Source organism: Papio anubis, chromosome 5 (assembly GCF_008728515.1).
Source record: "Papio anubis isolate 15944 chromosome 5, Panubis1.0, whole genome shotgun sequence".
In the NCBI taxonomy this organism is placed as follows: Eukaryota; Metazoa; Chordata; class Mammalia; order Primates; family Cercopithecidae; genus Papio; species Papio anubis.
The window spans coordinates 171,479,608-171,495,340 of NC_044980.1; the positions used below are offsets into that span (position 1 = coordinate 171,479,608).

Sequence of the window (15,733 nt, forward strand, 5' to 3'; positions counted from 1 at the left end):
TGCTTTCTGTTATCATACATGATAAAAATACAGTTATCAAAATGAGAAAACTTACATCAATACAATACTGTTAGCCAATCTACAAACCTTACTTGGATTTTGCCACCTGTCCTAGAAGTGTCCTTTACCTGGTGCAGAATCCAATCCAGACGACACATTGTATTTAGCTGTCGTATCTCCTTGGTGTCCTTTCATCTAGAATAGTTCAGGATTGATCTTCAATGACTTGGATACTTTTGAAGAGTACAGGCCAGTTATTTCATAGAATGCTCCCCAATGTGGGTTTGTTTGATGTTTGCTGTTAATCTGATTCAGATTGTGATTAATTAAAATTTGAATGGCTGATGTAGTCACAGGGTTCAGAATTCAAAAATAAGCATTCACTTAAAATAAGTCTTCTTCCTACCCTTGTCTCCAAGCTCCCTATTATCTCTCCCCATAAAAAGGTAATGATTCTCATTTCTTAGGTAGCCTTCCAGAGATGACTACAAAAGCCCATAAATATATGTATTTTCCCCAATTTTTAATCCAGTTGGTAACAGATAATATTTACTTAGGAGTCTGCACCTGTTCTTTTTTTTTTTTTTTTTTTTGAGATGGAGTCTTGCTCTGTCGCCCAGGCTGGAGTGCAGTGGTGTAATCTCGGCTCACTGCAAGCTCCACCTCCCGGGTTCACGCCATTCTCCTGCCTCAGTCTCCGAGTAGCTGGGACTACAGGTGCCTGCCACCACGCCCGGCTAATTTTTTGTATTTTTAGTAGAGACGGGGTTTCACTGTGTTAGCCAGGATGGTCTCAATCTCCTGACCTCGTGATCTGCCCGCCTCGGCCTCCCAAAGTGCTGGGATTACAGGTGAGAGCCACCGCGCCCGGCCACCTGTTCTATTTTTAGCTATTTTGCATTTCCCAATATATCTTGGAGACCTGTCCATATCAGTACATCGGAGGCTTTTTTCTTTGATTATGTGGGTATATCATAGTTTAGTTAACCAGTCTACCTTAAGGGACATTAGTCTAGACACTTGATAGCAGCTGATGACAGACATTTCTTCACTTCTGTTGCTGCTTCTCTGAATTACTGATCAGTCACTTGGAACTGTACAGTAGATAATGAGAAATGAGTAATTCAGATGTTGAGAAATAAAGTGTAAAGTGTAAAAAAGTGCAGACGTGTTTATAACCTGTAAATGAAATGCAGTTATGAAGTTCAGTAATAGATTTGGGACACATCAGTGCGACATTAGAGTTGTTTTCCTTTTTTCTTTTTTCTTTTTCTTTTTTTTTTTTTTGAGACGGAGTCTCGCTCTGTCGCCCAGGCTGGAGTGCAGTGGCCGGATCTCAGCTCACTGCAAGCTCCGCCTCCCGGGTTTACGCCATTCTCTTTTCTCAGCCTCCCGAGTAGCTGGGACTACAGGCGCCCGCCACCTTGCCCGGCTAGTTTTTTGTATTTTTTAGTAGAGGCGGAGTTTCACCGTGTTAGCCAGGATGGTCTCGATCTCCTGACCTCGTGATCCGCCCATCTCGGCCTCCCAAAGTGCTGGGATTACAGGCTTGAGCCACCGCGCCCGGCCTGTTTTCCTTTTTTCATCTTTCTCCATAGTTTCATCTTTCCCATATTGGCCAGTGATGTGAGTATGAATTGTACAGGTGTTACTTTTATTTGCCTTTAAATTTAATCTTTTTTTGAATAGAAATGTTGGGCATATGGACTAATCATATCTACTATCCCTTCTTAAAAATTTAAAGGCTATGAGAGAGAATTCCAGGTTTCCAATCCTCAGAAACAACTATGACGTACATTCTTCCAGCCTTTTAAAATACCTCTCTACACCCTTTGCCCATTTTTAATACGGGTTATTTACATGTAAAAGAGGTATTTTCTATAAAGTGGATAGTATTCCTTTGCTATATGTTGCCCATATTCTCCATCGTTTTTCTTTTAAATTTGTTTATATCTTTTGTTACAATAAGTTTTGAAGTTTTATGCAGTTAAATTTCCTTTCTCTGTTTGGCTTTGAGATCATGCTATGAAAAGGAGCCGGGCGCGGTGGCTGACGCCTGTAATCCCAACCCTCTGGGGCCAAGGTGGGTGAATCACGAGGTCAAGAGATCAAGACCATCCTGGCCAACATGGTGAAACCCCGTCTCTACTAAAAATACAAAATTACAAAAATAAAATACAAAAATACAAAAATTAGCTGGGTGTGGTGGCACGTGCCTGTAGTCCCAGCTACTCGGGAGGCTGAGGCAGGAGAATCAGTTGAACCCAGGAGGTGGAAGTTGTTGTGAGCCAAGATTGTGCCACTGCACTGCAGCCTGGCAATAGAGACTCCATCTGAAAAAAAAAAAAAAAAAAAAAGATTTCTGTACCCCAAGGTAATATAAATATTTTTCAATGTTTTCTATTAATTTTATAATTTTAAATTTACATCCTTGAGCTATCTGGAATGTATTGTCTGTGATGTGAAGTAGGGATCTAACTTCATTTAACGTGATGTGGTGAAGCATTTCATCCATCCATCCACTCGTTAAACATATTTAGCGCCACTCTGCCATGTGGTGTGCTGTGTTCTGGATACTGGGAATATTGCAGTGAATAAGAGAGGCAAAGTCTCCTTCTCTGAGCTCTTATTTTCCACAGGGGATGCAGAGAATAAAGAGGAAATATTGTTGAGGATAGTGTTAGGTGCTGTGATGAGGACAGCAGGACAACATGGTAGAGTGTCACTCAGGGCTGTTTTAGCTCAGCAGAGGAGTGGCCCCTCTCAGGAGATGGCACTGGAGCTGATGTTATCTACTGAAATAATCTGCTCACTCTCCACGGACTTGAAATGGAACCTTTAAAATATGCCAAATTGTCACATATATATGAAATTTATATGAGAGTTTATATTATATATAGTTTACTTATATATGTTTATTTTAAAAATTTATATATATAAGTTTGGTTTTCTGGATTCTATTCCATTTTATTTCTGTTGTAATACTACACTATTTTATTTGTTGTCTCAGAAATCTTTTTTTTTTTTTGAGCTGTCACCAGGCTGGAGTGCAATGGAGTGATCTTGGCTCACTGCACCCTCAGCCTGCCAGGTTCAAGGAATTCTCTTGCCTCAGCCTCCTGAGTAGCTGGGACTACAGGCACCCGCCACCACGACTGGCTAATTTTTTGTATTTTTAGTAGAGACAGGGTTTCACCGTGCTGGCCAGGCTGGTCTCGAACTCCTGACCTCGTGATCTGCCCGCCTCAGCCTCCCAAAGTGCTGGGATTACAGGCGTGAGCCACCGCGCCCGGCCCATTTTGTTATTTTGTAAAGCAACTCTCGCCTCATTTTTCTTTTCAAAAGTTTCATTACTGTTCTCATAATATTTATCCTTCTAGTAAAATTTTATTATCAAGTTCCAACAGTAATAGTAAAAAAGTAAAATTATGCAGTTCTGATTTGAATTTCAAAGTGTGTAAGTCAATTTGAGGAAGACTGCCATCTTTACGATGTTTATTTTTCATATTAAGTTAAAAAAAAATGATACTTTATTCTATTCAGATCTTTCATTATGGCCTTTGTTCACTCTACAGACCGATCATGAAGGTCTTGCATATTTCTCTTAAATGTATTCTTAGGTGTTTCATTTTTTTTGCTGTTGTAATTGGGGTTTAAATATGATTGTGATTTTGTAAAGAAAAAAATTTAGATTGCTGAGTATTGTATCTGAAAACATTTTGCTGCCTAAAACTTCATCACTATCATATTTGCTTTATAAATTATACTTTCATCATTTATAATGTCCTTATTCTATTTGATACGCAGTTTTTTCAAACAATAACAATATCTTTAGGTTTAAGAAAACCTCTGTATGAGTAAGATAAACCCATGAAGCTCCTTAAACACCATGAGTTATCCTGTACTGAATGTAGTGCTAGGGGGAAAATGACTCATACTAAATAGAAAAGAGGAAAGGAACAAAACATCTTAAGGGATTGATGACAAATGTATGGTACTACTAAGTTTCATGTTCACTTTTTTTTTTTTTGGAGACAAGGCCTGGCTCTATTGCCCAGACTGGATTACAGTGGTGTGATCTCAGCCCACTGCAACCTCCGCCTCCTGAGCTCAAGTCATGTTCCCACCTCAGCCTCTCAAATAGCTGGGACCACAGGTGCACGCTGCCACACCCAGCTAATTTTTCTCTTTTTTATAGAGACAGGATTTTGTCATGTTACCCAGGCTGGTCTCGAACCTGAACTCAAGCCATCCACCACCTGCCTTGGCCTCCCAAAGTGCTGGTATTACAGGTGTGAGCCACCACGTCCGGCCATGTTCACCTTTCAAGGTGCCTTTTATAGTTACCTAAATCAGCACTGTACTAGCCCACAGCTGGCACAGGGATCTGCAGTGCATTTCACAGTAGAAGCTCTGTGCATGCTGGGCACAGAGCCAGCACTTAAGGTGGTGAGAGTTTAGGGAAGCAAGGAAGATCCTCACATAACAACCTGGATTTGGACTTTTATTTTGCCTACTGTATTCAGCTAACAAGGTAATTTATAGAAAAAAAGTGGATTATTTTTGGAAAGGGAATCTTGTATTTCTGATTTGATGCCTTCTTTCACCAAAAAGAGGCTTATTCTTGTTTTCACGTATATTCTCCCTTATCTGATATATGTTATTCTTGCTGCTTTATTTATATTTGCATTTGTCTGCCATATCCTGTCTCTGCCCTCCTCTTTTGAAATTTTAAGATTTTTGGTTTCTGTTTTACATATATCTTTTGTAGGTACCATACAGCTGGATTTTAAATCAATTTTAGAGTTTTTGTCTTTTTTTTTTTTTTTTTTTTTTTTGAGACAGAGTGTTGCTCTGTCACCCAGGCTGGAGTGCAGTGGCGCAATCTTGGCTCACTGCAACCTCTGCCTCCCAGGTTCAAGCAATTTTCCAGTCTCAGCCTCCCAAGTAGCTGGGACTACAGGTGCATGCCACCATGTCTGCCTAATTTTTTTGTATTTTTAGTAGTGACGGGGTTTCACCATGTTGGCCAAGCTGGTCTTGAACTCCTGACCTCAAGCAATCTGCCCACCTCAGCCTCCCAAGTGCTGGGATTACAGGCGTGAGCCACCATGCCCAGCTGAGTTTCTGTCTTTTTTTTTTTTTAAGTTTTTATTTAAAATATTACCTTTTTAATCTGTTCCAAAGTGTTGGAAGCTGAACTATACAAGTTCCTGCCACTCATCCTTCCAGTAAAGTTTTCTGAGGACATACTTTTTAAATGGAAAAATAAAAGGAGGACCCTCTAACTGAAACCAGGTAGGACCAGAGTCAGCTCCTCAAGCCCCTGGGGCAGTCTGGCCAAAGCTGGCCTTACGGAGCGAGCATGTGGAGAAGTCTGGGGAACTGGGCCGTCTTGTGAGGAAACAGCTGAGCACGCTCATGTTCTCTTTAGTGAAAGTGGTCCAAATTCAAATCCAAAAGCCTCCATTATGGCATTCCCTGGCACTCTTCTTATATTTTATACATTGAAGGCAGCTCCCTCTTTTATGGCCAGTATAAGCAGGCAAAGAAACAAAGGAATATAGATACATATATGTGTACATATATATTTTATACAGTTAAAACATATACATATTTTATATATGTATATATACATATTTGGGGGTAGGGAAAGGAGACGAGGGTCATCACATTACCCCAAATGAGCCTGACTTTAACAAAGAGATAATCAGTAACTCCTGGGGGTTAAGTGACAACATGGATGCAGCAAGAAGGGAAAGGGCACAAATTTAACTCTTAAATATACTTTGATATTTGTTTGGCAGAGTTCAGGCCAACCCCAGGCTTCTGTCCTTGCCAGACAAGTAAGCTGATGATATTCAAAGAAAAAAATAAATAAATATAAATTCAAGCAGAGCTCCATACCACAGTTTTCCTTCAAGTCATTGGCCAGCAGGCAGTTCTTGACCACCAGGAACAGAAACTTTGGCTCCAAGGCAAACGAAACAAACCAAAAAAGTATTTCCACTTACAACATGAAAATACAGAAACTTCATCAAAGAAAGAAAACTATCAAAGAAGTCTACTTCCAGCAAAACTGAGGTAGCACTGCTTTCTCTGCATTCAGTGCTTGAGTGGTTCTCAGTATGTGTTCTTAAAAGATGCTCCTTTGACTGACAGGTGCAGCATGTTGATGGATAAAGTCAACATGAAATGCAATCGGTCAAAGAAGGAATGAGCAAGAAGTGAGGGAAATCAGAGTTCTGCATAGATTAGCTTAAAAGGGGGTTGTCACCAGACTACAAATGCTCTTGGCTGGCCTTGGCTCTCCAAGAGCTCTAAATCGCCTGGAAATTAATGCAATGTGATTAACAGTTAACACTCCTATTCAAATCTGTGTAGATATTTAAAAATAATTATTACTGGCTGGGGGCGGTGGCTCACGTCTGTAATCCCAGCACTTTGGGAGGCCGAGGTGGGCGGATCATGAGGTCAGGAGATCGAGACCATCATGACTAACATGGTGAAACCTCGTCTCTAAAAATACAAAAAATTATCTAGGCGTGGTGGTAGGCGCCTGTAGTCCCAGCTACTCGGGAGGCTGAGGCAGAAGGATGGCATGAACCTGGGAGGCGGAGCTTGCAGTGAGCCAAGATCACGCCACTGCACTCTATCCTGGGCAACAGAGCAAGACTCTGTCTCAAAAAAAAAAATTTTTATTGCAACCTAATTTCAACCATGTAAATAGCACTACACACAGTACAGACCTGCCCTGAGAAACAATATGCAAAACTGAGATCTGACACTGTATCATTTTATAATGTTAATTCACCCTAACGGTCCCATCTCCTCTCCCTGCTCTGTGCCCTCCCCTACCAAAAAAAACGTCTAATTTGTGCAAGAAATGGCAGGCTTATTCTATCTGAAGGCTTCAAAAAAAGATAACGTGTAGGCAGGTTCAAATACTTTGGGAGATTCCCCCCAAAAAGGAAATAATCAAAATAACCAAAAAATGAAGAAAGTGCCTAAAACATGATACAGCATTTTAGAACCCTTTCAGATACAAGGCAGAGAAAGGTGTGTTGGGAGAAAAGCTGACTGTTGGGAAAAAACGCTGAGGCAGGGCTTGCATGTCTGACACAGTGTAAAAGAGTCTTGGAACATGTACTGGGTCCAGGGTCTAAAACCCCTTGTGGCCTTTGGAACACCAAGCTCTGTACTAAAGGGTGGAAGGCTGCCCTGCCGCACCATAATCTAAGCCCAGGGTATAAAACCCCTCGTGGCTTGGATGGAATCCAGGGCTCGGCGTAAAACCCCTTGTGGCCTCTGGAATGTGTCTAGACTTGCTGGCTCCTTGCTTCTAGCACTCCCAGGCTCATAGATCAATTGTATCTTAAACTAGAAGAACATGTTTCCCATTATCTCAAGTAGCAGAACATGTTCCATATGCTTCAAAGAAAATGCTAAACTGTCTCAGCTGTAGATCATGTGCTTGATAAACGACTTTCTTCCAACCCCTACGTCCTCACCACCTGCTTTGTTTGATCTCCAGTAAATAGTGCCGGCTTCCAGAGCTCGGGGCCTTCGCAGCCTCCATACTGGCGTTGGCCCCCTGGTCCCACTTTCACTCTTGTCTTTTCTCATTCCTTTGACTTCACCAGACTTCGTAGCCCCCACGGCCTGGGGTTGAGTCTGATCACTCCAGCAGAGGTGTAAAGTAGAAAATATCCAGATCTTCAGTAGTTTCCCAAAAGGTTCAATTTCTCGGCCACAGGGCAGCAGGCAGATCCTTGCTGCTGTGCCTGGGACAGAGCCACTAAGTCTGCTCCTCAGGACACAAGCCCTTGGGCCCTGAGCTGAGTGCACCTCTCCCTTCCTCTTCTCTTTTCCTTTGCTCCATTTCCCACTCCACAAAGGTGTCAAAGAGACTTGGCCAGGCCTCATCTTCACTGTGGTTGTTGCTGAGGTCAGGGCCAATCACCTGAGTGAAGTTAAGGAACATGTTCCAACTGTCCCAGGAGATGGCCTTGATCCTCAAGGGGTTCTCTGTTAGGAAGTTTAGCCATTGGTCCAATACCAGAGAATTGTTCTGGGTAGAGACTAGTTTCCACAGGACAATGGTTATTTGCTGATGCAGTGACCACTGCCCTTCTTCAGAGTCCAGGCCAAACTGAAATGTAAACTGGTAGAGATCCTTGACTTTATCCTCTAGTTTGGCTTCTGTTAAGAGGCTAGGGAACCGTGCACAGATTCTGTCACTGCTGTCTGCGCTTAATGCTTTGCAGCCATCAAAAAACTCCTTTCTGGTGAATTTGCACATGGTTGCAGCCTGGAACTTCCAAGCCAAGAGCAGCACTCAAAATTCTGTGGGGTCGACACATAGGTCATTGCAAAAGCGCTCCATGCCTTCCTCCAAAATTGCATCTTCCCGCTCATCCTTGTAGCACCTGAACAGTTCTTCCAACCCCTGCAAGGAAGACTCCTCAACATTGGACTTGGACTCCCTCCCAGCATCTCCCGAGGACTCCCGGGATGTCAGCAGCTGGTAGGCCTCAGTGGCAGCCTCGGCCTTCTTGGTCCTGTTGACGAGGCTATCTCCACTTGGCTTGCCACAGAGTGGTACTTGCTCCTCACAGTGGCCTGCACCCAGCTACTGTGTGACTCGTTGCTGGGGTCATGGTCTGCATTCTTGCTGCCCAGGGTGGATGAGGGATTCTTAAGCTTGGTTACACACTGGCCCATGGTGCTGGTGGCCTGGCCTCTAGAGTGGCCCCCTCTGGATCGGATACCCTCGCTTCCGCTGGCCCATGTACCTCAACATGCCATCAGTCAGAGGAGCCAGCCAACAGCTGCTCTAGAGGTTCCTCCAGTCGAACCCTTTCTGGAAACAACAGTGGCCTGGTGGGTCCAAACCACCTACCATTCCCACTGGGGTTTCCAGGCTGCTTACCCCCGCCGCTGCTGCCTTTTCTTCCACCACTGCCACCGCCTCCTCTTCATCTGCCAAGTTTTTGCCTTTTAATAGGGAAAGTGAACCATTGATGTTTGTCACTATACGTGTGTTAAGTATTTTTCTGGTTATTTATGCTTATTATGTGATCTTATTTCCTTTATTCTCCTTTCTTTACATTTGTTGAACATCTGATGATTTTCTTAGTTCCCTTTCTCCTTGGATAAAATGAAAATTCTGCACTTTTCCTGAAAATACTTGTCAGTGATTTTTTATATATTTTTGTGACTTTGAAATATTGATTAAATAAAAATTAGGGAGAAAATAATAAGAAAGGAAGGGAGGGAGGGAGGGAGGAAGGACAATGAACTCTGTGCCTGAGTGTTGACACTTTTTCTGGAGTTCCTAGTCTTGGATATGAAGTACACAAATTTCTTGGAAATCGATGTGCCCTCTCTCTCTCGTATTCAGTCCTCTCTCCACTGCAGTTGACCCTTAAATAACACAAGTTTGAACTACACAGGCCCACATTGATGTGGATTTCTTCCAATAAAAGTTACAATGAGTGTGCCTGCTTCTCCTGCCACCTGCTGTACCTTTGCTACCCGAGACAGCAAGACCAACCTCTCCTCTTCTTCGTCCTCCTCTGCCCTCTGTATGTGAAGAGAAAGACCTTTGTGATGATCCACTTCCATTTAATGAGTATACGTGAAATAACTGTTGTGTTATTAGTAAGGCTTCCAGTCAACAGCAGGCTATTAGGAGTTAAGTTTTGGGGGAGTCAAAAGTTATACATGGATTTTAGACTGTGAGGGAGGTTGGTGTCCCTAACCCCCATGTATTCAAGGGTCAGTTGTACTTTCTCCCTTTTCCTTATTTACATATCAGAATGCTCTCTGTCCTTAAATGATGAAAACCTTTTCTATTGCTTTATTTCTATTACCTATTCTTATTTCCATAGTCTCTCATCTTCTTTACAAAAAGTTTTAAGTAATTTATCTGGCCAGACACAGTGGCTCACTCCTGTAATCCCAGCTCTTTGGGAGGCAGAGGCAGGCAGATCACTTGAGGTCAGGAGTTTGAGACCAGCCTGGCCAACGTGGTGAAACTCCATCTCTACCAAAAATACAAAAATTAGCCAGGCGTGGTGGGCGCCTGTAATCCCAGCTACTCAGGAGGCTGAGGCAGAAGAATTTCTCGAACCCAGGAAGGGGAGGTTGCAGTGAGCCGAGAATGTGCCACTGCACTCCATCCAGCCTGGGCGACAGAGAAGACTTGGTCTCAAAAAAATAAGAAAGAGAAAGGAAAGAAACAAAGGGAACAAGGGCTGGACTGTGACTGTATGTGGCTGATAAATTGCTATCGACCTCATCTGTTCCGTGTCAAGTGTCCTGTGTTTGGTCATCATGTACCATTTAGGGCAGGGATTCCCTCCTTCACCAGTGGGGTGAATAGGAGGTTATCACAACACCACTCCCTCCTCTCCCATGGGAATCTAGAGCAGCCTTTCGTGCCTTTCCCTTTTTCTCACTTATACCTACTCTTCCTGTCCTTACCTCCCAAAACACTTTTTATATTATGTCTCTGGTTATTTCATGATTCGTTGCAGACATTTTCTTCCATTTGGAGGGCAGCATGTTTTCTCACACAGATCTTCGTGCCCTGTCCTTTTAGTGCTGCTGGGCTTTTCACTTCCCTCAGAGGGTTTTGTTGGCATAATCCCTTATTGAGGAGGAATTTTTAGTTTCAGGAGTCAGTGACCTTCAAGGATGTGTCTATAGATTTCTCTTGGGAAGAGTGGATTCAAGCAGATTCTTCTCAGAGGATGACCATGTATGGGGAGGTGATGCTGGAGAACTACAGGAACCTGTTCTCACCGGGTAAGGACTTCTTATAACTCAAAACCCACCTCTTCACACCTTTTCCCCTCAATCCTGTGTGACCTCTGAAATTTATGAATTTGGACTCAAAATCCCTGATCATAAGGCATTGTTTTAGGGTGTTTGCTTGGTGTCCTCTCTTTCAAGGTGGAAGACTGAAATTTTCTGTAGAGAATGGAAAATGGGGAACTTCATAAGCCACACCTTCCTTGTTTCAGAAGCCATGAAGGAGAAAGGATCAGATCTGTGCCAGGATTGGTTTTTAGACTCAGTTCAGAACCCAAAGTTAATGTCTTTCCTCTCAAGCAGGAAATCACCTTTCCAAACCCAGTGTGACTTCCCAGCTGGAACGAGAAGAACTGAGCCTGATGAAAACAGAACTGCCTGACGGTGGCCTTCCAGGTAAGTGCCAGACTGCACAGACTTGTTACATGAGTGTGTCTCTTGGAGGAAAATCACTTCAGAGATTGTTGGGTCTCTGGAGAGACCAGAGCTGCTGGATGTGTGTTCTCAGGTGACACCCGCATTACTGATGGGCCTCATTTCTCTAGGGCTCCCTTATGTCATCTTGCAGAGAGGTGGTGGATTATGAGGAGTAAATGAGTTGTTACATTGATGGCAGTTACCCACTGCCTGGAACATACTGAGCATTTGGTAAATGTTAGCAACCACTATGTCCTCTTCTGTCTTCCTCTGCACTCTGAATACAATCCCTGTCTTTACACATCTTCTCGGGGCTTGTACTCTCTTTCATGAGTGTTTCCTCTCAGCCATAACGTATATGCATAGCTTCCTTTCCTTCATTCATGTAAACATTTGTAAGCTTTTTCTCCTTCAAAGGAAACTAACATTTCTCTTCCTCTGCGTTGTGTGAGAGTTTTATACAGTCTTCATTTAAAAACATGAAAAACGATGTTAGCCTTGTTTTCATTGCTAGCAGCCTTACATTGTATATACTTTCTTTCTCATTCCCAGAATTCTAATCTGCATTACTACCCATTCAATGCCATTTACCTCAAAATGTTGAATGCTTCTTTATCTTTGTTATCTGGTTTCTAATCCTTACCACAACTTAAGTTTCTGTTTTAGGTGTTACTACTGACTTTTCTCTGCCAAAAAAAAAAAAAAATGCATTTTACATCTTTGTCTTCTCTACCATGTGCAAAAGTACCAATCATGTATTTTTTTTTTTTCTTGAGATGGACTCTTGCTGTGTCACCCAGGCTGGAGTACAGTGGTACAATCTCAGCTCACCGCAAGCTCTGCCTCCCGGGTTCACGCCCTTCTGCTGCATCAGCCTCCTGAGTAGCTGGGACTACAGGCGCCCGCCACCACACCTGGCTAATTTTTTGTATTTTTAGTAGAGACGGGGTTCCACTCTGTTAGCCAGGATGGTCTTGATCTCCTTACCTCGTGATCTGCCTGTCTTGGCCTCCCAAAGTGCTGTGATTACAGGCATGAGCCACTGTTCCCAGCCCCAATCATTTCTTTATATGTATGTTTTTAAATTAAAGAGATAGCAAATATTTAATCTCTAGATAGTATAAAGCTGTCTAAGGTAAAGAATGAAAGAAATCATTAAAGGAACACAATTATAGGAAAACATTGCCCATAACCATCACTGCTGGTTTCCCATAAGTTTTTTAAAGAATGGGATTCTAGGAGAGAAATCACTGGGTCAAAGGATATATCCTTTTTTTTTTGAGACAGAGTCTTGCTCTTGGCTCCAGCTCTTGGCTGGAGCCAGTGGTGTGATCTCAGCTCACTGCAAGCTCTGCCTCGGTTCGTGCCATTCTCCTGCCCTTGTGCCTCCGAGTAGCTGGGACTATAGGCACCCCACCAGCACACTCCTATTAATTTTTTTTTGTATTTTTAGTAGAGATGGGGTTTCACCGTGTTAGCCAGGATGGTCTCAATCTCCTGACCTTGTGATCCGCCTGCCTCGGCCTCCCAAAGTGCTGGGATTACAGGTGTGAGCCACTGTGCCCGGCCAAATATATCCATTTTTTATGACCTTGCTACATATTGTACTGCTTTAGATACTATTTTGTGTTGAATGATAATGTCTTTATTATAAAATGAAAGGTAGTGTTACTTTTATTACAGATTTCTATGGATTTTCTTACTATTGATATTTGTATTTGTCCTTATGTAAATAACCTATGTATTCATGTATCTATTGAGTACTATTCTTAGCACTGGGACTACAGCAATAAGCACAGCAGGCAAAGTGTTTTTGAAGAGCTTATATGCTCATAGAGGAGACAATAAACTAATAAAGGAAGAAGGAAGGGAGGGAGGGACAGAAGGGAAAGGAAAGGAGGCAGGAAGGGAGGAAATGAATATAACACAGTGATAGGTGTGGTGTGGAAAAATAAAGCAGCATAAGGAAACTACATTAGTTAACTGGAGTGTGATTTTACAGGTTGGTCAGGAAGGGCCTCTCCTTTAATGTGACTTTTGAACAATACTGAAAGTGATGGGCCATGTAGGACAACATTTTGAGGACCTAGGGAACAGCAGGTGCGAAGGCCCTGAGGTAGGAGATTGCGTGGCATTGTTTGAAGGGGAGAGTGCTAAGAGATACAAAGATTTCTGTAAACCTTATCTTTCAGTCCTTCTGTAAAAAGATCTGTTTGTACTATCATTTTTTAAATTTCTGTGAGCCACTTTCTCATTCTCTCAGTGTTCTTCTTAAATGGCAGTCTTTCTAATGCATGCACTAACTTCACTCATCTGTTTGAGAATATTTCGTTTTTCTTGTTTCTGGTTCTCTGGTATGTATGTGCAGCAGTTTTTTCCGTGTTCCCTAGATTATTTTATTTATGCCATTTTCATCGCTTATTGTCATTCTGGTGGGTTTTCTGGAAGCAGCAGAAGCAAACACATATGTTTTGATACTGTGTTTTCATCTCCCACTTCTTTACCCTCTTCGTGCTTCCCCACCAGGTTAGAACCTAAAGGTTTTCACTTTTTTTTTTTTTTTTGGAAGATGCAGTCAGGCTGGAGTGCAGTGGCACAATCTTGGCTCACTGCAACCTCCACCTCCCGGGTTCAAGCAAATCTCCTGCCTCAACCTCCTGAGTAGCTGGAACTACAGGTGCACACTGCCACACCTGGCTAATTTTTTGCATTTTAGTAGAGCAGGGTTTCACTGTGTTGTCCAGGCTGGTCTGAGCTCAGGCAGTCTGCCCGCCTCAGCCTCCAAAAGTGCTAGGATTATAGGCATGATAGCAGGGAAACCAGCCCCCAATATTTCAACATAGGTTCTTTTCTATTTTGCCTAAGTGTCGGCCGGTCTGAGAAATAAAGGGAAAGAGTACAAAAGTGAGAAATTTTAAAGCCAGGTGTCCGGGAGTGACCTCACATGTTGGCAGGTTCTGTGATGCCCCCTGAGCCGCAAAACCAGCAAGTTTTTATTAGCGATTTTCAAAGGGGAGGGAGTGTACGAATAGGGTGTGGGTCACAGAGATCACATGCTTCAAAGGCAATAAAATATCACAAGGCAAATGCCAGGGCAAGGTCACAAGGCCAGGATGAAACTAGAATTGCTGATGAAGTTTCATGTCCCACTGTGCACGCATTGTCATTGATAAACATCTTAACAGGAAACAGGGTTCAAGAGCAGAGAACCGGTCTGACTAGAAATCGCCAGGCTGGAATTTCCTAATCGTAGGAAGCCTGGGGGCACTGCAGGAGACTAGGGCATGTTTCATCCCTATCTACATCTGCCTAAGGCAGACACTCCCAGAGCGGCCATTTCAGAGGCCTCCCCCTGGGAATGCATTCTTTTCCCAGGGCTGTTAATTATTAATATTCCTTACTGGGGAAAGAATTCAGCAATATTTCTCTTACCTGTTTTCGGCAATAAGAGAAACATGACTCTGTCCTGCCTGGCTCCCAGGCAGTCAGACCTAATGGTTATCTCCCTTGTTCCCTGAACATGGCTGTTATCCTGTTTTTTTTTCAAGGTGCCCAGATATCATATTGTTCAAACACACATACTTCACAAACAATTTGTGCAATTAACGCAATCATCACAGGGTCCTGAGGTGACATACATCCTCAGCTTACAAAGATGACAGGATTAAGAGATTAAAATAAAGACAGGCATAGGAAATGATAAGAGTATTGATTGGGGAAGTGATAAATGTCCATGAAATCTTTACAATTTATGTTTAGAGATTGCAGTAAAGACAGGTGTAAGGAATTATAAAAGTATTAATTTGGGGAACTAATAAATGTCCATGAAATCTTCACAATTTATGTTCTTCTGTCATGGCTTCTGCAGGTCCCTCTGTTTGGGATCCCTGACTTCCCACAACAGCGTGAGCCACACCGCACCTGGCCCATTTTTTTTTTTTTATTGCATGTCACACTGTATTTTACTCATCATTTTGAATGTCTGCCTTTTTAGCCGGGCATGGTGGCGTGCACCTGTAATCCCAGCTACTCAGGAGGCTGAGGCACGGAGAATCACTTGAACTCAGGAGGCGGAGGTTGCATTAAGCCGAGATCATGCCACTGCACTCCAGCCTGGGCAACAGAGCAATACCTAGTGTGTAGGTTCACCAAATTGTTATTGAACATGTTTTTCTTTATATTCCCTGCCTACGACATTGCCTACATTGGTTTAACTACTTAAACCAATATTTAAGTAGTTAAATATTGGTTGAGTGAATATTGAATGACATCAAGTAGAATTTTCATAAATCTAAGTAGTTAAATATTTGTTGAGTGAATATTGAATGACATCAAGTAGAATTTTCATAAATCTCATGAAAATACAAATTTGAATTTGTGAAATTCATATCAATACAGATTGGATAATTATTGGGATGAGCGAATGAGTGGGCAGGGCAAAACAGCAAAGATGGAGCCCTCAGTACAGTAACATATTGAGGGGGCCCAAGGGTGCTCT

The 15,733-nt window shown here is 42.6% G+C and overlaps 1 protein-coding gene and 1 pseudogene across 8 annotated transcripts in view; one reads left to right on the top strand and one right to left on the bottom strand.

Annotated features, from left to right (window-relative positions):
• The window catches only part of ZFP2 (ZFP2 zinc finger protein), a 46,589-nt gene that overhangs the window by 16,359 nt on the left and 14,497 nt on the right, over positions 1-15,733 (top strand). For 3 of the 8 annotated variants that reach the window (XM_031666677.1, XM_031666676.1, XM_021940053.2), the window contains one exon: positions 10,677-11,214. The gene's annotated coding sequence lies outside the window, so the exon portion shown is untranslated. Of the gene's footprint in view, positions 1-10,676; positions 11,215-12,776; positions 13,352-15,353; positions 15,375-15,733 lie in introns of those variants that run through there. The other 5 variants (XM_017960206.2, XM_017960205.2, XM_017960210.3 and 2 more) reach the window with 5 other exon arrangements.
• LOC116275001 lies at positions 6,619-9,989 on the bottom strand (annotated as a pseudogene).